The sequence below is a fragment of the Canis lupus genome, chromosome 30 (genome assembly GCF_048164855.1).
Source record: "Canis lupus baileyi chromosome 30, mCanLup2.hap1, whole genome shotgun sequence".
Lineage (NCBI taxonomy): Eukaryota > Metazoa > Chordata > Mammalia > Carnivora > Canidae > Canis > Canis lupus.
This window is the reverse complement of record NC_132867.1, coordinates 6,519,877-6,546,442: the sequence shown is the minus strand read 5'-3', so window position 1 is coordinate 6,546,442 and position 26,566 is coordinate 6,519,877. Positions and strand designations below refer to the sequence as shown.

Below are 26,566 nucleotides of genomic sequence, written 5' to 3'. Positions count from 1 at the left end.
AAACATTGGTAATGGAGAATTGAACCAAAGATTAATGATGGAGAATTGTTATATGTATATAATATATATAATATGTTTGTTATATATATTATAACATGTTATGTGTTCTATGTATATGTGTATACTACATTTATATATAATAATTAAATATATATATAACATTTCATTATGTTATAATTCTCCATCATTAATATTTGGTCCAAATCTCTATCATTACTAATTAAGAATCTTACATACATACATATACATATATATGTATATATATGGCACATATAGACTTTTTGACAAAATAACTCCATTTTCTGAACTTCATTTTTTTCTCACTAATGTGTGAGGTTGTGAATTGGCAATATGTTAAAAAGATAGAGAAAAGTGCCTGGACAATTAATTCATTGTCTATATCATATCAGTCATTTGACAAAGTCCCTCAAATGTTCCTGTGTTAAAGAAAAATCATTCCATATAGAAGTCCAAAAGGAAATCACTACTAGAACTCTGAAATGTTTTACAAAAATAGTCAATTAATGATGCAAGATATATTTTGACATTATATACCTCACACATAGAAATAAGCATTTTATTTAAAGAAATAGCAAGATTAGGGGAACCCTGGGTGGTGCAGCGGTTTAGCGCCTGCCTTTGGCCCGGGGCGCGATCCTGGGGACCCGGGATCGAATCCCATGTCGGGCTCCCGGTGCATGGAGCCTGCTTCTCCCTCTGCCTGTGTCTCTGCCTCTCTCTCTCTCTGACTATCATAAATAAATAAAAAAAAAAATTAAAAAAAAAGAAATAGCAAGATTAAAAAAAAAGAAATAACAAAATCAAGAGATTATAAGAGACATTGAATTCCTGTTTATAAACAATTCCAAAAAGTAAAATGTCAGGGAGAAAACTATATATAAAGTCCCATTATGTTAGTGGCTGTAAATGCCAAGTAATACCTACATTGATCAAAATGTATGGGTTTTGTTTTTATATTCTTTATAGCTACCCACTCTAATTTCTAAAGATCATCTAGAGACAATTTTAACTGGAAAGATGGAAAATAAATTGAGTAGGATTTTACCATACAGAGATTTTGGCCCACATTCAAGATGTTCAGGTATTTTTGAGTCTAATGCTAGAAATTCTCTTGTAATGTTCAATATCCATTTCCAGCTTAGTAATTCTATATTGTTATTTTCCATATTTTTGATGGTCTTTCAGTAAAAATACCATTTAGTCATTCATTTATTCAACAAATATTATCTTAAGACATTGTTATGAATCAAATAAAGATTACTATGTCCTTTAATACATACTCTCTAATCCCTAAGCAACACTGTGCTTTAGATATATTATTCACATTCTCAAGGTGAAAAAATTCAAGTTCAGAGAAGCTACGCGCTGTGCCAAATTTATACCACTGATAAGTCATATAGCTGGGATGTGAAGCCAAATCTGATTGCAATTAAAGTTCTTTCCACTATACGACTTCAGTTTTTCTTCCAATCTCTTGTTCTCTTCTTTCCCAATAAAGACAAATTCACTGTCTTTTCAGTTCCCAGAAAGGAAATGAAAAGATAATTTTTAGATGTAAGCTAAAGATAAAAAGTAAAAAACAATATGTTTATTTACATAAATTATAAAATTATAAAAGACTTGGTTCTCGATTCCTTTCTTCAGATAATTCAGCTTTATGAATTCATCCCATTATAAAAACTTCAATACCATCTTCCCTTGGCTATCTTATAGTATTTGCAACAATAAATAAATGTGCTTGTGATTATTATTATTATTTTATTTATTTCAATAATCACATTTAAAGACATGTAAGTGACTTTATATTATAATTAAAGTGACTTTAAATTATAATATCTAATAGTTACTGGGCACTTAATTATAATCAGTTTTTATGCTAAGCATTTCATATGCAATGTGTAACAATTCTCAGAGCAACTATGTGAATTGGATACTATTAACTCATTTTACAGGTAATAAAACTCATGATTATCAAAGAATGCCGAAGCTCTTAGACTCTAGATCATCCATACTGGATTATTTTTCTTTAAGTGTCCTCTTAATAGACATGCCCTGGTTGGTCGTACATCTCCTAAACCACATGCCTGTTACCTAACTGCAGTTGAGTTTTAATATAATATTACTAATTATATCCCAACAGATTTAGCAACTGAAGTAATAATGTGATATTTTTAATACATATTCACAGCAGGGACCATGAGACAAGGTTTTTGTATAATTAGTAGCACAGTTAACTAATTGGTTGATGGATTTGAGCTACTTGAACTATCAATTTATTAATCTCGTTGGTAATACAGCAGAGAAGAAAAAACTTAGAGTAAGACATGTTAGAAATATAATACAAAAAAAAGGAAAAATGTAAAAGAAAATGAAGCCACTGAATATAATAGAACTCATTCAAAGAACTAGGAATTTAATATTCTTGCTTACAAGGATGAAAAATAAGATGAATATCACACAAATTCTATAAACACATATGTTTTGAAAAAGGATATATATGGTGGTTTACTTTTTATTTTGAACTTGTTAGTACTAGTTCAATCATGGTATGCCATCCTGATATGTTTTAACGTTATTTGGGTTTCTCTATATTAAATATCAAAATTACAGCACATGTTATTTGAACTTTATAAACAACGTTATTAAATTTATTAAATGTGAATAATTTGCCTTTAAAATAAAAACATAATTTTAAGAAAACATCTTAATTTTAAAAATAATGACAAAAAATATTTTCAATGAACTAGAAGAAAAGTTTTTTTTGACATCATGGAATTTAAAATATTAATTTCTCCTGAAGTTTCCTTTAAGCAAATAAATATTTCACAGCATTAAAGCATTTGTTTCTATATTATAGTCATCAGATCTTTAAATAGAAAATGCTTCCCACATAGCAGAATCTACCCCAGTTTTTGTTTAATTTGCTCTTATTTTCTGTTGTTTCTTTCGACTCTAATAAGAGCTTATAATAATGAACATGATATTTGGTTAATGAAGAATGCACTGCATATTTAGAGATCTACATATTTATGTGACCTTCTTTTGTTCATAAATGCTAATATTTATTGCTTCTTTGTTGAGATTTTATTTTGTGTTTTGTGACAAACAAAAGTACGATTAGTGAAGCTGTAAAGTTTTCATGGTAGATGCCTGTGTTCCCAAGATAGCAGCATTAGTGTCTACAGAAGCAGTTAATGCTGTTTATCATTAGTGACAAAGGCTGGGAAGGACCTTCTGTGGCTTTTATCTTTCACCTTGCCAACAGAAGTTGATGAGCTTTCTGATTTAAATTCATAGGTGATGCTCCAGGATTTATATGCACTTCACATGGACAAGCACACAGGTAACCCATCCTGCTGATGGAGACTAATTAAAATCATCCTAACATTCTAATACTGGACATCCTTATGAAAACCATTACTTTATCCATATTTAATGCCAGTTGCCCAATGAGAACATGAAATATAAAAGAGTTTATAGAGGGATTTTCTCATCCATATTTAAAGGGTTTATTGCCTTGTGATTTATTTATTTGTTTGTTGTGTATAGAAACTAATGAATGTAAAGCACATTCTTGTAATGAACCTAAGTTTTTACAAATTTAAAATGTTAATGGTTACAGGAATTTTAAAACAAAGGAAGGCAATTCCAAGGAAGTAGCTCACTTGAATAATACTGAGTACGTTTTTCCTCTATAAATACTATCTATAGTGTGATCCCAGAGACAAATACCAGGTATCACCATAAAACCAGATTATAAAGTCGGATCTATTTGGTAATATGAAAGTTTAACCAGCTTTTGATATTTTGGAAATGTTCTGTATTTAAGACATCAAAGAATGCTGTGGTTGTTCAAAAGCATAAGATGGTATCTATACTTCCTAAATTTTTCAAAAATCATTTTGTGTGTCTAGTTTTCCATGGAAGGGTATTAGAATGTTCTAACACTATTGATCTCACAGTAGAGCATTTTGAAATTTTAAATTAGGTAAATCTCCTCTCTACCATCCCTCCTGTTTTGAATATGTTTCTCTTCCCCTTATTTTACAATCTAAACCCCTTACTATGAAAAATAAAATCTCTTGTGGCCCAGGTCAGCCTTGTCTTTGACCTTATTAGCACATCACTCTGCCCTTTGCTTCAGCCACTCTGGTGTTTTTCTTTCTCAGATATGCCAAATTGTTTGGCACATCGACAACCTTTCTGATTGTTTCTCTCTTGCAAGAGGCTCTTTCCACTTCAGTGTCAATTTTCTCTTTTCACAAAGATCTTCCTCCCTTGTCTTTTCTAAAGTGTACTATGCAGTACTTTGCACTTCCTAAAATTAGTTTATCTTGTGTGTGTGACAGTAGCTGTCTGCAGACGAGCCATATCTATCTTGTTCACCATCAAATCTCCAGCACATAGGATGGCACCTGCCACAAAGTAGGTATTTTGTACACATCCTTGAATGCATTCTCATGATTGTCTCATTAAAACTGAGGAAAATTGGGTAAAAGGAGAGACTTTTCATTTTTTCACTCCGTAGTAAAAGGTGAATCTCAAAAAAGATACAAACCAAATCATTTATGTTAATAAGTCAATGACATTGACTAATATTTATTAGAAAAAAACATCAATGTAATATAATGTGTCATGAGTGATAAGGTAGTATTAATTAAAATATTTTATTTATTCATGATATACATAGAGGCAGAAACATAGGCAGAGGGAGAGGCAGGCTCCCCACGGGGAACCCAATGTGGGACTCCATGTGGGGACTCCAGGATCACAACCTGAGCCAAAGACAGATGCTCAACCTCTGAGCCACCCAGGCACCACAATATGGTAGTATTATAAAGCTGTAACTAGGGACAGTTGACTGAGTTTACTCTGAGATGCGTTTATAGGTTTGCTTGAGAAATTTAAGCAAACTCGTTGCTTTTCATGTTCAATTCTTTAAACATGGCATTTTAATGCAATTTTGCTCTTGCTTTAATGATATCAGCTGTGTAATCTCATTTCTTTTTTTGCAAGAGAAAAACATCAGAGTAAAGAGAATAGCTTTTAGTAATAACAAGACACTCCACAAATCAATATTATACCCTTCAAAGGAAACTGAATTCACAGGATCAAGAAATTGTGACCCACAAGATTGTTTTCTTTTTTATCAACAAAAATACATTTTATTCAACTTGCTATGTTTTTGGTGCTCCATCAAATTCATTTTGTACTATTGGCAACTGTTACACTATAAAGATTAAAACTGTGGCTTTTGTTCTATAACTGGAGTTGATGCCACATTCAGCTTTCATTCTTTCCTGTGACCCATTTTATTCTCTGGTATCTTTTTTAAAATGCACATTCTATGCAAGACGGCTTTGGCAAACATTCCTATTTTTCAATCTGTTTGTAGAAGTCAGCAGCTGCTGAATGAGTATTTCTGAAAAATGTTTCATGATAAGCAAGGTGCTAAGTCTCCTTTCAAAGAGCAGAGCTGAGCTTATTCCCCATATTCAATAAATCATGGTTTTTCAATACACATTAATATAAATTATAATATATAATGTTAAATATACACAGATATACATTACTATAGATTAATATTTTATACACATTAATACAGTATACAATTAATAAAAAATAAACATTGATTACAATTGTAAGTGATACTCAATTTTTCAAGAACATGAAGTTTTTCCTGACAACCATGAAAAGTAGGAAGTAGGAGAAATGTGCCAGGGAATCTTGATACCTTTCAAAAATAATGTTAAAATGCTATATCAAAGGTAATCATAAGATTCTTTAATATATATGAAACACAACTGTTGATATTTTTGCTTTTTAATCAATGTAAATTTCAAGCTAAAATATCTATTACGTGGATCAGAATATAACATCTAACATTTTAACATAATTTTAGAGTATATAAGTTAATTTGCATATATATTATGTAAAGCTATTTTAATATGCATATTTAATGTGAGATCTAATTCTAAATTATTAAGAATGTTAATTTCAATTAAGTATGACTGCTTTGTTAAATTCAAGGATATGCTTGGGAAAACATCAGTATACGTAATACACTTTCAAGTTTATTATTTTTCTTCTTCTGCCTTTCAATTAGAGCACAAACATAATAATTGGATAACAAAAATCCAGTTAAACCTAAATATATTAATATTTTAATATCAAATTAACTATAGATATTTGTAATAATTGTAAATAATTGATTTTCTTAAATATAGGTATCTACAATTCACATTTTCTTCTGATTTGGATAATCAATTACTTTTCTTATGAAAAGAAAACATAAACAGCTACAAAAAAGCGTACTATAAGTTTCATCCTAAGTAATTAAAGGAAGTTAAAATAACACGGTATGACTATCCAATTAATACTTGTTTAATGAAATAATGTAATCTTAAAAATAGAAGGTAAGGATAAGAACTTCCAACCTCAAGGCAGCCCAGGTGGCTCAGCAGGTTAGTGCTGCCTTTAGTCCAGGGTGTGATCCTGGAGACCTGGGATTGAGTCCCAAGTCAGGCTCCCTGCATGGAGCCTGCTTCTCCCTCTGCCTCTCTCTCTTGCCCTCTCTCTCTCTCTGTCTCTCTCTCACACTCTCTCTGTGTCTCTCATGAATAAATAAATAAATCTTAAAAAAAAAAAAGAACTTCCAACCTCAAACAATATTTTAGGAAATAAATACAAATGAGAAAGTAGACCTATGAAAATTTTGATAAATGAACAGAGCCAGTATTTACTAGTAAATATTGGTATTTACTAAATACCCATACCCATATATTTTATTTTGTATGTGAACATAGAAGTCATATGTGTGTGTATGTTTGCTCATGTACATGGATCAAATATATAAACATGTAACAAAACATACAAGTATTTATATCGTGAATCAGAACTGATTTCTGTAATTTTGGAATTATGTAGGTTTTTTGATAAGATATAGTATTTTACTAGAGCACAGTGATATACATCTAAATCTATTAAGGAGATCACTGTTAAAAATTAAAACACAACCATCAAAAATAAAACTTCTCAAATAATCTTCTCCTTTGCAACACCATTGGTGTTGCAGGATTTCCTTCTTCCTGCCGCGGTTCTTGGTCACATGGCTTCAAAGAATGAAGAGGTAGGCCAGAGGAAGAGTGGTGGGCAGCAAAGCGAAGTTTATCGAGTGATTGTACAAACTTTATTGAATGATAGTATAAAGCTCCCGAAGAGGGAGGGAACCTGAGAGGATCACTATGGGGGCTTCTAAATCTCAAGGTTTTTATGGGCTTTTTGGTGGGCTGCTTTGATCTAATTAGCCCTCCAGGAACCTGTCGTCCAGTTAGGTTCTATCTCGTGGGAAAGGATGGAGAGCTCCTTCTAGGGTGATATAAAATCTTTTTACGGGTAGTTTCCTCTAAGGGCAGGGGAACCCCTTGTCCCTGCCTGCCTTTCTTCCAACTATCCTTCATCAATTGATATCTATTAGTGACTTAACTTTAATAATATAATAGAGGAAAGAACTAAATAATACAGAAATAAAAAATCTGGAAATTCTAAATGAAGAAAGAAGTTTAAAACTTATTGTACTTCTATTTTTTATTAAAAACTACAAAAAAAACTATATCAGTAGAGCTATCAACACTTACAAGTACTATTCAGGCATAGTTATAAGAAAATATGAAATTCCAGATTATCAGAAAAATACTACAGCAATAGTCTAAACATTTCATATACAAAACTGTTGAATAATTTTTGTTTTATAGTAAATAATTCTTTTAATAAAATGTTTCACACATAAAATTGTGACATAAACTTTTACCCACCAACTAAGTTAAATAATTGACTAATAACCATACCAGTGAATTCTCCTTCATGAGGTTCCATTCTTCCCAAGGTTAACAGCTCTTTTAAATTTAACCCTCTCACTTACTTCCTTTATTATTACGGACATAGTTAGACTTTTTATGGATTAAAATTTTTATAAACAATTTCATATTATATGCATTCAACACCCATATTTTTCTATAATATTTCACTTTAGAGATTTTCCCATTCATTTATTCATTAATTGATTTTCGCTGCTGTATAGTATTTTGTTTAATGAAGATAAGATCTTACAGTTTACTTACCCATTCCTTCTTATTTTAGATAAATATTTGAGTTGTTTCCATGGTTTTTTTTTTTCCTTTTCTTTTAAAAAATTGTGCTTCTCTGAAAAGTCTTATAAATGATGAACCTGTACAATGATTTTCAGGAATGATATTGGTAAATTAAACAATATGCACATATTTAAATATATAAGATAGAGTCAAATTGTTTTTCAAGGAAATAAAACTAGTTTATATATATATAGCAGCTACCTTCCATAGGATATGACTTTTCTTTTTATGTTACAATCTTTGATAAATATATGTTTTAAATCTCAGTGTAGTGGAATTTATGGATCATCTTCTTTTCCCTTCAGGACAAGATTATATATCCAGGTGAATATAAATGTTTTCCTATATTCCCTGATAAATGCTTTCTTTCTTTGTAATCATGCTAGCCAGTGCAGACAAGAAACAATATGCTGAATTTTCCAAAACAAAAGCAATATCTGTTAAGTTTGCTGGTAGAGCTAGCAGGAAGGGAAAGTGTATAGATTTACTAACAGCAGGAAGGGGAATCCACAGACATGGTCTATTTGTTAACGTTTGGAAGCACATGTCCTATGGCTTTACACAAATAAATAAAACTTAATCATGGATACGTTTGGTAAATAACATGTTCATCCTTGTTTTATGAGGTTGGGCTATGAAGTAGTAAAATCTATCAAATGAATAATAGCACAGGAAAGAATTGATTTTTTGGCAGCTTCACATTGTTAAGAGCCATTTATTTGAGAGATTCCCCCCTCTTTGTGTGTGTGTGTGTGTGTGTGTGTGTGTGTGTGTGTGTGTGCGCGCGCGCGCGCGCTCGTGTTTCCCAGAGGAGAGATTTTTTTTTTCCTCAATTATATGGAACATTGACTCTTTTTTGTAACTGAAATACCCTTTAAGAAAAACTTCACTATTTTACAGGTGTTTCTATGTTTTGGACAGAGAACATTTTTGATAAACTGGATGCATTATGATTGTATAAATTGAATAACATATTTCCTTTGCTTTAAGATTGGGTGTGTTATTCTGAAAAAGTTTCTACTATGAGTCATACACACATTGATTTTGTGTGTCACACTTGTAATCACATTTTAAGGACAAATGAAGAATTCTAAATTGTATTAATGTTGTTAAAAGAAAACCATAGACCCCGAATGGCAATACTTAAGGCCCCAAGTCAGTAAACCAAGACAGAATATCTAACCTGCAGTTTCAGTCCCCCTTCCCCCAGGAGTGTAAACTCTAACCTGTCAACATAGAATTTAATGGTTAATTACAGGAAATTACTAACAGACCTTTTCTGCTCTACTTAGGTGGGCAAACTTGCCCAAAAAACAAATTTATTGCTTATAAATCCCTTTGTTCTTTCTTTCTTTCTTTCTTTCTTTCTTTCTTTCTTTCTTTCTTTCCTTCCTTTCTTTCTTCCTTCCTTCCTTCTTTCTATAACCTCTGCCTGCCTTTAAAAACCTTTCTTTGGTTTAGTTCAGTGTCACTCCCTTCTATTTTTTTCTATTTGCTAGATAAGATGCTGACAGATCCATGGACCCTTTAATAAAGCCAATTAGATATGCAAATGTATTTGGTTGAATTTTGATTTCTAACAATGACTATGTTTAAAACAAGTAATATGGGGGATCCCAGGGTGTCTCAGCGGTTTAGCACCTGCCTTCGGCTCAGGGCACGATCCTGGATTCCGGGATCAAGTCCCAGATCCGACTCTTTGCATGGAGCCTGCTTCTCCCTCTGCCTGTGTCTCTCTCTCTCTCTCTCTCTCTGTGTGTGTGTGTCTATCATGAATAAATAAATAAAATCTTTTTTAAAAAGTAATATGACCAATGTTCCTGTGAAAAATTGTGTTCTATGGAGTTGGTTTTCTTTATGAGGAGTTGTTGGCTGAAAGAATTTTTTTTTCCTACTATTTGATACTTTATTTACATACTTGAGTGATGCTCACCAGACTGTAAGAAACAAAGGACACTGGTATTTCAGGAATGATTCCATACCTGGAGATGCAACATAGATAAATTCAAAGTATTTAATTAATTTGGAAGTTATTTTGTGGAGTGGTTAATTTAAAGGATATGCCCTTAGTCAGTAAATCTTCTATGCTTTCATATTCCATAGCTTGCCCAGATGCCCTGCCAAATTCCTCCCCTCCCCATATCAAACCCCCCTCCACTTTCCAGATGGCTCCTACTCCCGTTAGTACTTTACGCTTTCTACTCTCTTTTCTCCAGGACCACATACCCCATGATCTCTGCTAGTTTATGGAAGATTTACTGACTAAGGGCATATCCTCTCAGTGTATCCTTGTCCCTATGGAATGCTCATTGAAGCTGGAATAAGAGAACAGGCTTTCAAACCTTAGCTGTGATTATCACCAACAGTATGTTTTAAGTACCAAAGTACCTAAAAATTTTAGTGTTTTAACTGTTTCACCTGGCAACTAGTGATAGCAATGCCCCAGGGTTGTGATGATAAAGGAGATAGATAATGAAGTCAGAGCACCTTGAATACTCTCTTTTGCCTATACAAAGGTTGTTATTAAAGAGTGGGAGGCTTGGTAGTGGGAAGAGGAGGAATTGGTAACGGTCAAATGTATTGAGGATGAACTTTGATTCAGAAAATTTCCCAGAAAACACAACAAACAAAAAACGTTCACCTATTCATATCCAGTATGTACCAGGAGGCCTCTTTCTCCAGTATGGAATAGAAATCATTCCATTCCATATGTTAATGTCTCCCTCATTCACTTGTCTCTAGCTCTACACTTACCCACAAACAGTAACAGTTCCACGGGTAGGGCATACCTATGACTGAAGTTGGGATTCCTAAAGCAATCTCCTTGAATAAGGATTACTGTGATAGTTTTAGTTTACTGAGAGCAAGCCCAGTAGTTATGGTGGAATGAGTTTCAGGGAGTTCCCGGATCACAGGTACACAAATTAAGATTCTATAGGGAATAACAAAGAGCGGGGGAAGAAGGCCAAGTAACAAACCATGTTCACCGTCCTATATTTAGTGTAGGTATCTGGAAAAGTGATTTTCCTCCCAAGTCATTGATATGTTCTGATATCATATTACCATATTATAACTATTATGTTTTATGTGGCAGATTTACTGTAAATCGTTTTTAAGAAAACAATGTAAAAAATATTATTAAGTATAAATGAAGTATAATGAAATGTCTTTAATTCATTTAAATGATCTATGTCTTATTCTGCTACCCAGAAATACAACTCTATTACTACTGAGCAGTTATAAGCTTTTTATTTAGCCAGAGTTGGTGGTCATTTAGTTTTCAAGTGGTAAATGTGTGTTGGTGCAGATTTTTTCATGATTTTGTTGTTCTTGTTCTCTGATACCAGAAAAATAAACAACTGAATGGTTAAAACACAAATCATTTACAAAGTTTTGGATGAAAACTCTCCAAATGAAAATTTGTGTTAATTGGTTCTGTATTTTTCATGTAATTTCATATATAGCATACAGAAAATTAAATTTTGTATTTTAATAATTGTGTAGGTTCACTATTTTTTGAGACACATATCATATATTTGGTATTTTTTTCAAATAATTAAAAATTCTTTCTGCATTCCTTTTAAAATTATTTGTTTTACTTAGTGTATGTGGTTTATAGACACTGAAATTTAAATATGGAAGCTTAGCTATAGCACCTGAGCTGCTAAAGTCTATACATAGCCACTATGCTTTTGTTTTATAAGATCCTTTGATTCTCACTTTTGGTTGCTGAAGAAACTATTAATATTTTTAATCAGATCACCTTGCAGATAAGAAAAATCAGGACAGAAGTAATTTTCCCAGAGAGGAGCTGTTCTGAAATTAGATTATTTCCTTAAAGACTCAAAAAAGTTATTGGTTTCTTTGCTCAACTCTTAAAGCTTTCAAAAATAAGATTTTCAAGGTTAAAAAAATCACATTTTAGAAAAAGATTACATTTATTTATATAAGTGCATGTGTATGGGTATATATGTATATAACATTATGATATATTTTTGAGTTGACATTACTCCTCACTTTAAATCTTTTTTTCAGAAAACTAAAGAAAGTTATGCAATGTATGGTATGTACAACCCTATTATATGCTATTTTTGATTATGAGGAAATACATTGGCTAGAGTGATTGATGTTTTAGCTGGTCTGCCTTTACCATAGCCAGGAAATTCTGACCAATTAAGGAGAAAAAGAGAGAACCATTACTCAAATTAAAATTGACATCCAACCCACCTCCACCATTAAAAGATACAGAAAAATCATATTTGTCCATCTGGTCCCTTTTTGAAATGCATCAAGTGCTTGGATGTTTTTTTCCCTGTGTACACCATACTAACTAATCAGTATCAGAGAAGATTTTACAGTAAATTGCCTTCTAAAGACAAGATGTATTTTAATGAGAGTACTTAACCTAGACCCACTTGGGGTCTGAACAAATGAAAGTTCTGATATGCTTTCCCCCGTGACCTGAGAGAGTTGATACATTTCATGACATAGAAGTATTTTCTCAGGTGTTATTTAAAACAAAGTCCGCACACTGGTTCTTTCATTTAAAGCTACGCATTGGAAGGCCTTCTTCCAGGCATAATACATCATCCAGGTATATTTCTAGGGTACTATATAGTAATTGGGTTGATAATTTTTCAAAAATTATTCTAGAGGTCCTCTTTGTGCCCATAATTTTGCTAAGTGAAGTACTTATAATCAGAACAGAGTAGAGAGCATATAGGTCAATGTAATTGTTTCAATAATATAGTGTCACAAGTAGTAGTGTGTAAAATGTGAGGGCTACATTGACTGATTTAATATGATCTCCATTTGAAGAGTATTAACATTTAGAGATAGAGGAACCCCTAGGGCCTTGGAGTTGTGGGTGGTCCAAGAGTGTATCTAGGGGTAAAACAAGAGCTGCACAGATAGGTCAACACAGGCAACAATTATAAAAAGGTAGGCAGAAAACTGAGATTTATTTGTGAGCTGGAGACAAAAGCTGGAAAATCCTGACAAGAACAATAGATTTTAAAAAGATAGTAATACAAGTTGTAATTATCTCCTGAGTATCTAGAATATATACATAAGTGTTTTTTATTGCAATTCCTTTCAAATACAGCTGTATAGGATAGAGATGAGTAGGGCCTAAGAAAACTAATTTAATGTGAAATGACAAGAGTTGTATTGATACAAAAAGATTTTTTTTAATGTCATTGAAATCTTACTTTTTATCTGGTTGAAAGGAAACTATGGAAGTTTTTCAGTTGATCTGAATATAGGAGAACTTTTTATTTGCCAGAAAGTTAAGGCCATGTGGGGATATCTTGAATCTGTTGCAACAGGCAGCCAGGAGGTGATATGTGTATAAGATCCTGAAAATAACAGGAATGATTTCTGGAAGAAGTTGGGAGTGAATTTGAAGATTTAAGAAGTATATGCATAGCACATATAGTAATAGCTACAAAAATGTATGAGATGGCAAAATGGTCAGTTATACAGAAAGAAGAAAAGACCTTGAGAACATTTATATATATAGATAATGGAGAAGGGAATAATTTTAATGATCTACAAAAATGTAGTAAAAAAGAAATCTACATGTATGGTGCAGCATCATGCAATCCAAAAAGGCATTTTGATAACAAGGCAGTGGCCAACATAATACAGTTCTGCAGAGATATCAAAGAACACCAATACTGAGAAAACTTTATCTGGCCCAATTAATAAAATGTAATGAAATTACGGCAACATTTATAAAAAGCAAGCAAAGAAAATGTATAAATACTGGATTGCCTAGAACAGAAAAGAATTTGAGCAAACCTGAAATTTTATTTTTTCATTTTGTGATTTTAGAATGAGATGCATGGCAGCTTGAAGAAATAGAAGTTTTTAGGTCACAGATTATTATTAAGCAAGTACATCAGTAGGCTTGAGGAAGGTAGTCAGTTAGAAGGAGATATTAAGCAGAACATGGATAAAGGAGGAGAAATAATTCCATGAATAAGGTTTTGGGTGAAGGAGGACATGGTACTGTTCTAGGCACCTAGACTATAATTGAATGAATGAAATAAATGTATAGATGAAAAACTGTATTTCTCAAAAAGAGAGGGGGTGGGGGAGAGAGTAGGGTGTGCCTGACTGGTTTAGTTGGTAGACCATGTGACATTTGATCTCAGGATCCTGAGTTTGAGACCCTCACTAGGGGAAGAGATTACTTTAAAAAAAAAAAAAAAAAAAAAGGATTGGCCATAGGAAAGAGATTTACACTCAGATTTACACTCAAAAAAAAAATTAGCTTTCAATGGGATGTTAACTCTGTATCATATTTTTATCGTGTATACCTTTGTGTATACTTATCATGTATAAATATGCTTGAATATTATTTTTTATAAATAGAATACCCTTTCTTTATACAAAAAAAAATTAAGATCTTGTAGTAAAGAACTATTTTCTGCCCTTATTCTTATTGTCCAAAGCATTGTTTCAAACTAAATGTTCTCATCTTGAAATTCAGGCCTATTCTGCATTTCCATTATCTGTAATTAGCTGAAGTGAAGTTGAAGGCATAATCCTTCAGACTGACATCTACTCAGGACCTAGCTAGTTCATTTTATCCTTTTTTTTCTGTATTTATTCTGTATATTGCATTTCCATCTATAATCTATGCTCAATATTCTATATGTACTCTATATTTTGTATTCTAATCCAAGTTCCAAATTTCTTGATTCAGAATCTACTATGTCCCTCAAGTCCTTCATCAGGGTATTTACAGTAACTAAATCTATATTCTATCTTTTGCAATGTTCTTACCAACATTTTCCAATAACATATTTTCCCTTTTGCCTCTTTATGATTTTATGCTTTATAAAAATGTTAGATCCCATGCAGTGTGCACACAATCAAATGGAAAAACAAAGGGTCACCTTAAAATTTCAAGGCCAAGTATCTAGCACTAACTATTCTTCTGATATTTGCAAAGTACTTTGACAATAAATACATTTCATGTTATTTCTACTTTTCCTATTTAATGATTTTCAGAAGAGAATTGTTGATAAAAGGGCAAGTAAGTGTTAAAAATGTATGCATATTTTACAACTTCTTGTAAAGTAAAAGAATGAGTCAGCATTATGATTTTTGAAGCTGCATTTGGCACAGTAAATCAAATCTGTCTAAAGACAGACGTAAGTAGGAATAAAGAAGATTATATGTACTTAAAATGAAAAATAAATTACAAAGTTTTAGATTACACATTTCTTTTTCAGAGAATGTTCATTTAATATATACCCAGTGTAAGACATCATACTAGACTTAGAGAAATAGTTTTTTAAATTATTAAAATGGAGTCTATTTAATATCCGTCTGAAGAAGCATTCAAGACTATTTGGCTTTACCTCCACATTTAAAAAAAAATATTTATTTATTTTAGACAGAGAGAGCATTGGGTGGGGGGCAAAGGGAGAGAGAGAGAGAGAATCTCAAACAGACTCCATGCTGAGCACTGAACCCCATAGGGGGCTTGATCCTACAACCCTGAGGTTATGACCTAAGCTGAAATCAAGAATTGAATGCTTAGCCAACTAAACCACCTAGGCACCCTGCTTTACTTCCATTTTAAAAATACATAATCCTTAAAATCATTGGCTAGTTCTTTGTTAGTGTTCTTAGCTTTCTTAAGTAATTGTTCTTCAACCATGATTTTGTTTGTTTGTTTTTTCTCCTTTCCAAAGCACTGAAGAAGAAAATCATACATCTTGTTTATTTATGGATGCCTTTATATATCCATTAGCTCAGCTTGACCCAAACTCTCAGAGTAGGAGAACTGAAATGAATGACAAGCAAAGTGGAGTGTCTTTCCAGTAAAAGTAGAGACTTGAACCTTGTTTGTAAATGACATACTTAAAGGAAAATGAATAGTCTAGATTCAACAAGACAGAAGACACAAACTAGAATTATACTCTATGCTATAATGTTGGTTTTGTAAAAATCTTTTGGTTTGAATGCCAACCAAGCAGGTACTTCTCAGGGGAGCATAATCTCTCATACCTTTAAATACAGATCAATTATGTATTTGTTTATGTATTCTTTGCCTGAGAATATGATATACTTAGACTTTTTACTATCTACATATGTGGGGTAGGTGTAGATGATAATCTCTCCCTAGCCATTTGGATTAGTTGCATCACTACTGATTATCAAAAGGCTGGTGAATTTGTGATCAGATTGCTCTCAAATCCAACACTATGAAAGAATTTCCTTTACAATTAATTTGAGAGAAGAAATATCAGTCTCTGTTTGTACATTTTCAAATAACATAAAAGCTATTTTTACAAGTTGTCCATTGCATTTTTGGAAGGATATTACCACTGGAAAAAGAGAAAATTGGGAGTTATGAAGAAAAGACCTTAAATTGTTGGTAGGACAGAAATAATATTTCTGTAAAACAGCTTAAAAAGATAAAATAATAAATATCCAAGGACCTTGGAACTACACTTCTAAATATTCAGTATGGTTGAAGGATTAAGCTACATAAGCATACCTTACTATATTCTGTCCTAATCTGTCAAGGAATGGTCTTATTTTAAGCTAAATCTCAATGTCCATATCCATTATTCAAAGTATAAGAAAAAAAGACTATAGAAATCCCTTCCATTCATACAGATGCTTTCTCACTTGGTATAACTGAAATAACTTTCCTAATAGATCATAACCTGGAATTTTTCCATGCATGCAGACATGTAACTGTGATATAGGCTATGGGCACCATCAGTTACAATAATTATCAATTTTTAATTCATACTGAGGCAAAAAGAAATAACCAATATTTTAGTTTGTTCTTTGGAGTCTACAGAATAAATTTAATTTGTCTTCTACCCAACAGCCTTTAAATATTTCAACAGAGTTGCTATGAGTTCTCTAAGTCTTCTCTTCTTTAGGCAAAGCATGTATATCTTCCTAACTCTAATAACATTTCAACTGATAACCTTTATTATTCGACTTCTTAAAGCCCCCCAATTTAAAACAATTCTCTGGATACATTCTGGACTCTAATAACATTTCAACTGATAACCTTTATTATTCGATTTTTAAAGCCACCCAATTTAATACAATTCTCTGAATACATTCTGGACAGTATAGATTAAAATCAAGTTATTTTTCTTTACCCAAGAACGCTATTAACTGTCTTCGCAGACAGCTTAATTTCACAATGACACTTAAGGAACCTAGAATCAATTGGAATCCTATGGCTTAAAAAACAAAACAAAACACAAATTGCTGTTTGGCCAGCTTCTCCTCACCTGTAGTTGTGTGTTAATGTTTCTCTTATCCATGTGGAGGTTTTCATATTTATCCTTATTAGTTATGACGGTTGTTATTTGTGGATTAACCTTGTACCTTACTGAGAACTATCTGGACAATGATCCCATGCTCCATTTGCACATTGGTAGTAAATAGGGTTTTGATCACCTTGAAAGCCTGAGTTTAATGAACAATTTCTGGATTCAATGTGCAGGTTGAGCTGAAGTATAGAAAAACTGGAGGCAAGAGGGTCTGTTAGAAAATTATTGCAGGAGTCCAAGTATTAGATGAAATAGTCCTAGACTAACATAGTAGTCTAAGAGGTAAGACTATTAAAGAATGGCAAAATAGCAAATTAACAAAACTTAGCAACTTACTAGGTATATGTAGTAAGGAAAAAGGAAAGTCAAAAAGTGACTCTAAGGTTTTGAGTTTGGGTATTTAGAATCTGATGGTAAATTTGACTACAGGGAAAGGTGATTGAAGAGAAAGATGAAGATTTTGAGTTAGATATATTGCTTTTGAAGTGGTGATGGATCAAACAATTAAAAATTCCTATGGTACAGAAAGGTGATGGGAGAAGGCTTTTCTGAATCACCAAACTAGGTGAATGTTAATGATAGATACTTGATAGTCATCTATGTGGAAATGATAGCTGAAGCCTGGAGAAGGGCTTGGATTTTTCAAGAGCCATAAATATTCATAAAATTATAAGCTCAGAAAAAAACCCAAACACAAAAAACAAAAAAGACCCCAAAACTGTAAGCTCAGGGATGCTAGAATTTGTATACTAACCTAGGGAGAAAAATCTTAAGGAAGCCCTACAGAAACACATGGAAGACATAGCATACTTACTGCGAAAGAGATCAATTGATACAGAACAGAAGATAATAAATTTGTCTTTCAAGTGTTTCATTAATGGAGTCCTCTGATAATAATTTTAAAAGATTCAAGATAAATTGTAACTCCTATTGTTACTTAAATCTCCATTAACTTATTTTTAAAAAAAGGTGCTGACACACATGCCCTTACCTATTATTAGGACATTTTATTTTCAAGTCTTTATCTTTAAAAGCTAAGAATAGTACTCTGCTCCTTAAATTAAGCATTTTTTTTTTTTTTACTTTCGGTCCTGACACTCAAAGTTAAATAATCTGGATAAAGTATAAAGTTAACTGCCCTGATTATACTCATATAACCATGGCTATTTTAGAGCTACTCTATATTTTGTATTCTCTTCCTTTGACTTCATTTATCATGTTATATATGTGCATCAAATCACTATTTATAAGCTACTCATTGTGTCAGAGGAAAAAGGGAGTTTAGAGAAAAGAGTTTGGAGAGTATTATTATTGTAAAGTCTTTCTATCTTTCTTATCCCTATTGCTGCTTTAGAAATGCTCAGCACCCCTCACATATAGAATTATAAGAAAATGATTTTCATGCAAAAACAAAAATACAATCTCTGGTTATAGGTTTATACTCACGTATCTTCACAAAACTATTTACCTATGTTTTTCTCCTAAGAGATCTTAATATTCAACACGTGATGCTTTGAAAATTTGAGAAAATAAGCAGTTGCTTGGGATTTTTTTATGTCATCTTATTGCTGGGTAACAGAAACATCAAATTTTTTTTAAAAAAGTATAATAAGGGACATTGTATGGATGTAGAAAGTCATGAAAAAATCGATTATTTTAGTGTCAAGAATAATTGGATCTAATATAATTATTTCAAAATGGGTTGATTTTTAATAGTTTTAAGCAGAAACATAAAAAGTATAACATAATTATAAGAGAAATATTGTATGACCTTGCTTCCCTGAAGTATCAACTTATAAGTTATAAATTGATAAGTTACCAGCTGTCATTTAGTAAACATAAATGAAGATAATATTAGCCTTAAAATGTAGTACAGATGAGTTTGAAACTTTGCTTTATATGGATTTTATACCTCTCTGGGAAATTCTCTGGATTTTTTACAGAAGTGTAAAACTATGAGGGAATATATAAACTTCAGTAGGGCCAGTTTGATAATAAGACCAATATTTCACATACTGGTTTGAAAGATTTTACTGAAGTTAATATTCTCAAAAGATAATAAGGAATGAATACAAAGTTTACACCATGTAAGTGTTACAATTACAAAAATTTTACATCAATGATTGAAGACTATTCTTGAAACTTTTTAGAACAGGAGTGCCTGGATGGCAGTTTATTAAATGTCCAACTCTTGGTTTTAGCTCAGGTCATGATCTCATAGGTTGAGGTCAAGCCGGTGTTGGTCTCCACACTCAGTACGGAGTCTACTTGAGATTCTCTCCCTCTCCGTCTTCCATTCCTGTTCATGCTCTCTCTCAAATAAATAAATTAATAAATCTTTAAAAAATGTCTTTAGAATAATTTCTACTATTTCTTCAAAATTAGACGTAATATATTAATATTTGTATATATTTAATATGTTATTATCTAAATTCCTAATATCCAACTCCCTGTATGCCTCACCAGCTTTGCATTTACCTATAGTAGCAGGAACAGTGATTCAGGCCCCTTTTCTTTCATAAAGTGATTAGTAGCCTTATACTTTATTTTTAACATTTCCCATGGTACTGGTAATGATTATTATTTTACTGCTAAATACAATTACTTAAGTGAATATATTTTTATTTCACATGAATTATTAAAATGAATTGTAGTAATAGATCCTTCAATGTCTAAATTTTTGTGATAATCACATATTTACTGAAATTTCATGTTATACAGTCTAAAATATAGTTAATTTAATTTTATTATTACTCATTATTTTTCAAAACTATGAAAATGCTCTTTGATATGTATCATTTAAAATAATAAGATAAAGGGGAAAAGATAGTTTTTCCAACAAATAATGCTGGAAACTGGATATTCATATGCAAAAGAATGAAGTTGGACCCTTACAATACAACATACACAAAAATTAATTCAGAATGGATCAAAGACCAACATATAGAGGTAAAACTATGAAACTATTAGAAAAAAACATATGGAAAAATTTCATGACGTTGGATTTCGCAATGGTTTCTTGAATCTGACATCAAAGCACAGACAACAACAACTTAACAGATAAATTGAAGTTTGTTTAAATTAAAAAGTTTGGTTCATCAAAAAATTCTATCAGGAGAGTGAAAAGACAACTCACAGTATGGGAGAGAATATTTGCAAAGGGTCTATCTGATAAAAGATTACTATCTTGAATGTGAAGAACTTCTTTAAATCAAGAACAACAAAAAATTCATTAAAAAATGGGCAAAAGACTTGAATGGACATGTCTGTAAAGTAAATTTACAATGATCAATAAACACAAGAAAAGAAGATCAACCTGACATGCCTTTAGGGAAAATTGGATTAGAAACCACAACAAGCTATTACTTCACACTGGTTAGGAATGGCTATTATATTAAAACAAAACAAACAAAAAACTCCCAGAAAATACAAGTTTTTGAGGACATGGAGTAATTGGCATCCTTGTGCATTGCTATAGAAAACACTATGGCAATTCCTCAGAAAGCTAAATATGGAATTAATACATAATAACAATTCAGACTCTAGGTATATACCAAAAGAATCAAAAGCAGAGACTCAAACATATACTTGCACATCAATGTTCATGGCAGCATTATTTCCAATAGCTGAAAGATGGAAACAACCTTAATGCCCACCAAACGATTAATAGATAAACAAAAGATGGTATATTCATAACAATGGAGTATTATTCAGCCTTAAAAAGAAATTCTGACACATACTACATCATGGATAAAACTTGGTAACATTATGCTAAGTTAAATAAGCCAGACATGAAAAGACAAATATTATATGATCTTGCTTCTATGAAGTATCAAGGAAGCAACAAATTCATAGAGACAGAAAGTAATCTAAAAATTGCCAGGGCCCAGTGGGAGGAGGTAATGGAGTTTATTGTTTAATGGGTACAGAGTTTTTATTGGAGATGATGAAAAAGTTCTAGAGATGAGTAGAGGACATAGCTGCACAACAGTGTGAATGTACTTAATGCCTCTAAATTGTTCACTTAAAAATAATTAAAATGAGAAATTTTATGTTATGCATGTTTTACCACACAACAAACAAATCAGAACAGTTTTTAAACCTAGACTACAGATTCTATCAACTCCATTCCTGCCAGAGAAGAAAAGTAAGAGGGTGAATTTACCCAAAGACTCAGAGAAGCCTTTTTCTGATACCGGGAGGAGACACAAAGGTACAGCTTGCAACCACACTCATTTGATCCAAGGAAGCTTCCAGGACACTGTGACTCCTACAGCACTTCCCTTCTGTACACATTCTCCACCCCACCCCTTTTCTTGCCCATAGACTTATCTGAATTCCCTATTGTGGCTTAACCTACTTGCCATGTATTCCTGTTACGAGACTAAAAAGTCTGACCTAAATCCTGTCCAGCCTCTTCCTTTCTACCCCAGAAAAGGCCAAATATTTTCAGACATAAGGTGTAAACCTTTAAAACTGAAGACCTTCTTTTGACATAAATAACTGAATTGTAAATGACAACAAGAAAAAGAACAGTAAAACCTTGATCACTTTAGGCATGTGGCCACTGTCTCCCTTCACCAGTAAGCCTGGCTAGAGCCTCTACTCCCCATATCCATGGCCTGGGGGGAGAGTAGGAGAGGCTGGTAGAGCGACAGCCTGGGTCCTGGCACTTCCTCAGGTTCTCCAGACTAGCCTCAACTAATAGTTCTCTTATTTCCCTCAATAAGGCAGAATCTCAGTGACAGAAAGGGAGCCTCTGAACCTCAGTCTGCCAGAGAGAAACTAGGAGAATTAGATGTGGTATTAAAAAATAAAAGATAGCACATTTAGCCAAAGAAGTATTTTTCCTTCTTCAAAAGCACAATTCTGAAGATGACACAGTGGATTGGAGACCATCTCAGGGAGAAACGTGCTAGGCATGTGCTGTTGATTAGGGCAGAGCCACATGAGAAAACGATCCTGGGCCACTGTGTCACCTCAGAGAAGAGTTATCTCTGCCCAGGAACATTTGGATTAAATGGGGACATACCGGCTTCATAGAACCCATGACATTTTAAGAATTTTCTTCTTCCAATTGATTTCTCTTAAGATCTTACAATTGTAAGTCAAGTCTCTTAGTTAATAGCATTGGGGAGATCCTTCAGTCTTTTCTCCTGCCTGCCTACATTGACCAAACACAAAAGAGAGAGGAAGTCTTCAGAGGGAGATCCCTCAACATTTAGGGGGCAGGATTAGTTTTTTCTTTCTGTAGCAGAAGGAAACTTTCAATCAGAGCTTTAGTCGGTGATGTAGGCTCCACCATTATGCCTTGACGTGTGCTCATATGCAAAGAAGGGATTATAACATGGCACTGATTTGATCTTCTGGTTTGCTGTAGGGTCATATGAGGCCTAGAGTGATCCTGAGCTCCAGGATCTAGAGAACAGCTTTTTCTAATTTTGCTCTGCTCACAGGTCAAATAGAAAGTAGTAACTTTTTTTTTTTTTTTTTTTTTGTACAGTGCATTTGGGAAAGTGGAAAGTGCTGATTGCAGTTAGCAGTCTGGAGTTTCTATTTGAGCTTTGAGCAGGGCAAAACTATAAATGCTTTCCAGCATCTAGATGGTCTTTCCCTACTACAACCCAAGTGATGCTCTCTGTCCTGGTTCCTAGGCACTTGTTTGACTTGTTAGATATGGAACAGTCCATGGAGTTCTATATGCTCAGTTGTGACTCACAGAATACTGGCAACCAGAAGAAGGGCCATGGTGCCTTCAGAACCATAAAGGACCTGGTGACTGTGACAAAAATTAACTTGTGGAGCAGCTGTGCGGTTACTGTGCTGGTATTGTCTGAATAATAGAGATAAGACCCAAATCTCTGGGAGAAGTATGTATTGCTCTAGTGTGTTTATATTAAGAAGTCAACATACAAGTGCTTCCCAAAAGAAAGACAAGTGCTACCCAAAAGATTTTCTACCTAAGTAGAAGTATCAAAAGAGTTAGTGAGAATTTTGGACTAATTACACAAGCCTATGAAGCCCTCAATTCACCTGTGGTGAGGGCCCACTCTGAAAATACAAATGTTGTGTTTGGCTGCATCTAATAAAAATCTGAACAGGTGATCTCTTGAAAACACAGATTTTCTCAAAAAAGGACAGAAAGCCCCTAAACTTTCATTTCACAGACTCATGATGATTCTCGTTCAGGGGCAGACACAATCACTCAACGATGCATCTGAATACCTCCAGTACCTCATGACTAATTTTAAAAAATATATTGAAAGCCTCTAAAAATACAATGTAGAACAACTTTAGACAAAAATAATGGAGAATTTGAATGGAAGACACTCCTAAGGAAAGTCTGACTGCTTACCCAAGGAACTGCAGGAATGAAGCAGAGTTTAGAAACTGGATAAGCAGAAAAGAAATGCTTGAAAACTTAGAACTCATGAATGAAACAGAACCTCAATGGCATGGAGAATCAATGAAATATCTCTCACTGGAACCACGTTTAACATAAGTTCACTGGTCTCTTTGAAAATCAGGTGAATGGCAATTCACAACTAGACGAAAAGAATAAATCCGGAAATGGAGATCACCTTGAATGCCAGGATTTGATCTGAACACATTGATTTGTTAACCTAAAAGGATCACAGGTAAGAGCAAGAAAAAACCAAAAGCTATGTGAAGAAAGTGAAATGAATCAAGAGCGTATAGGACAAATAAGTCTCCAAGCTGAGTCTGAAAATTCACAGCTTGAAATTGAAATGAAGAAGCCCCAAATGAAATTTCACATGCTGCCTGCAGTACATCAAGAACATGTAATACATCTTCAGAAAAAGTCAAGTAGGGAATAAATGCACCGTTTGGAAATAGGGAAGAAACTGCCCAAAGGACACAGAGGCGTGAACCACACGTAGCGGAAGGGCGACTTCTGCAGGAAGATGGCAGGAGACGTGGACAAAGCTTGGAAAGAGCCACTTCCTTCTACCAAAACTAGATTCTTTTCTAAGAGAAAAGAGCTCAAGGAAGTTGGAAGGCAGCTGTGGTGATAGAGAGAAAGCCTGATGAGCAAAGAAGAATATGATAACAACAGAGGAATACTAATGAAAGAGAGGTTTAAGTTCCCCCCTTTTTCAAGGAACGCTTTTGCTCCTGCTGTTTTACACACAGCCCACAGAGACCCGAAAGCATCAGGGTTATTCTCGTTCTTTGGGTCCCCCAGGAAAGAGGAAGGTAGTGTTGGGAAGGCACAAATACCCAGGGTCACATGTAGGTTTAATTCAGTTCTCATGGCAGCAGGCCCCGGAACAGCTACAGCCACACCATAACATTTGACTGTATTTTCTCTTTTTAAAACTAGTTTATCTTTTAAATGTAACTGTTAATCAATTGATGCAATAAGTTGTCTTACTGAAGTTTGATAGTAGCATGATTCCTGAGATAATACTTTTCAAATATAGACTTCTTTAATATAAGACACTTTCACCTCATTGGACCTTCTAGAACTAGATAAGTAAGGATTATATTTTTATTTAAATAGAAGATGCACTATCAAACCATCATTAATGCTTGACAGACATGGAGACTATTTAAAACAAATACCATTTCTATTAACACCAGTAATATACAAATAATGAAGAAACTACGTGAGTATAAGAATGAGCCAAACCATTCTTAAATTCTACATTGGAAACATTTTCCACAGAATTAGCCACTAACAATAACAGAAAAATGGCTAATATTTTGCTAGAGTACTAGTAGGTAGATTAATTAGATAAATCAAAAGTTAGATAAATTCTGTTCAATTGCTACCAATATTTATGCTTCTTTCATATAACTATACAAGTATTTGAAAGGACATTAAACTCAATATGTTTACTCATAGTATTTATTGGTCCCCTCCTTTATAGATTTTGTCTTTTTTTTTTTTTTTTTTTTTACTCTGTATGGGGTATTGTTCTCCATATTTTACTTTTTTGTAGGTCATGAAAAAATATTTTTCTCAATAAATTTTTTTTAAATATTTTATTTATTTATTTAGGATAGTCACAGAGAGAGAGAGAGAGAGAGAGGCAGAGACACAGGCAGAGGGAGAAGCAGGCTCCATGCACCGGGAGCCTGACGTGGGATTCGATCCCGGGTCTCCAGGATCGCGCCCTGGGCCAAAGGCAGGCGCCAAACCGCTGCGCCACCCAGGGATCCCTCAATAAATTTTTTTAAAGATTTTTTTTTATTTATTCATGAGAGACCGAGAGAGAGAGAGAGAGAGAGAGAGAGAGAGAGAGAGAGGCAGGCTCCATGCAAGGAGCCTGATGTGGGACTCCATCCCGGGTCTCCAGGATCACACCCTGGGTTGCAGGCGGCACTAAACCGCTGTGCCACCGGAGCTGCCCTCAATAAAATTTTGAAGCACCTAATATAAAAACAAATCCATCAACTTGTTACTAAATGTATGAAATAGAAGGACTGACCAAAGCAGTGAAACAGAATGTCATAACAAATTGTGACTTTGAAATTTGAGCCTGAGAGCTCACCAGAGGTCTTCCTCAGGACCAATTCATCTTAAAATGCACAGTCTTTCAAGTAATACCTCCCAATACTGATGCCTGTACTAGGAGCTAAGATCAAAACCTGTAAATCTTTTTGTCACCATGAATTGTACAGAGTAATCAATCTCAATCCCTTGGGATAAGAACTTTACACACACACACATACACACACACAAAATGTGTTCCACCCATCCTGAAAGACCTATAAAGTCTTAAGTAAATAAATTTGATATATTTTATAATACCTATTTTGATGATGTGACAAATAGTAATTTGCTAGTACCCATATTTTCAGTGCCCTAATTAACTCACAGTAAACATACCTGAAAAGCTGAAACAAAACTTTAAAGACATTTTTACTGTATGCTAGTATTTATTCTGTGTTTGATTTTCAAAGGTACTATGTTTCGAGAAAAGATGCATGGATTTCTTTAAATAGTGTATTTTTTTGTATATTCTAGAGATCTACTAGGTTGTAACTGCTCATCCCATGCCAAATTTATATTACTAAAGTTGTTTCTATATGAATTAAATGACACTG

The 26,566-nt window shown here is 33.3% G+C and overlaps 1 protein-coding gene and 1 long non-coding RNA gene across 4 annotated transcripts in view; one reads left to right on the top strand and one right to left on the bottom strand.

Annotated features, from left to right (window-relative positions):
- The window catches only part of LOC140621444 (uncharacterized), a 28,442-nt gene extending 5,293 nt beyond the window's left edge, over nucleotides 1–23,149 (bottom strand). The window contains exons 1-3 of the long non-coding RNA XR_012021126.1: nucleotides 22,524–23,149; nucleotides 10,105–10,153; nucleotides 8,142–8,248 (exon numbers count right to left, since the gene is read on the bottom strand). This is a non-coding gene — a long non-coding RNA (uncharacterized lncRNA). The remainder of the gene's footprint in view (nucleotides 1–8,141; nucleotides 8,249–10,104; nucleotides 10,154–22,523) is intronic.
- CADM2 (cell adhesion molecule 2) overlaps nucleotides 1–26,566 on the top strand; it is a 1,061,838-nt gene that overhangs the window by 396,690 nt on the left and 638,582 nt on the right. The gene's annotated exons all lie outside the window — the stretch shown is intronic.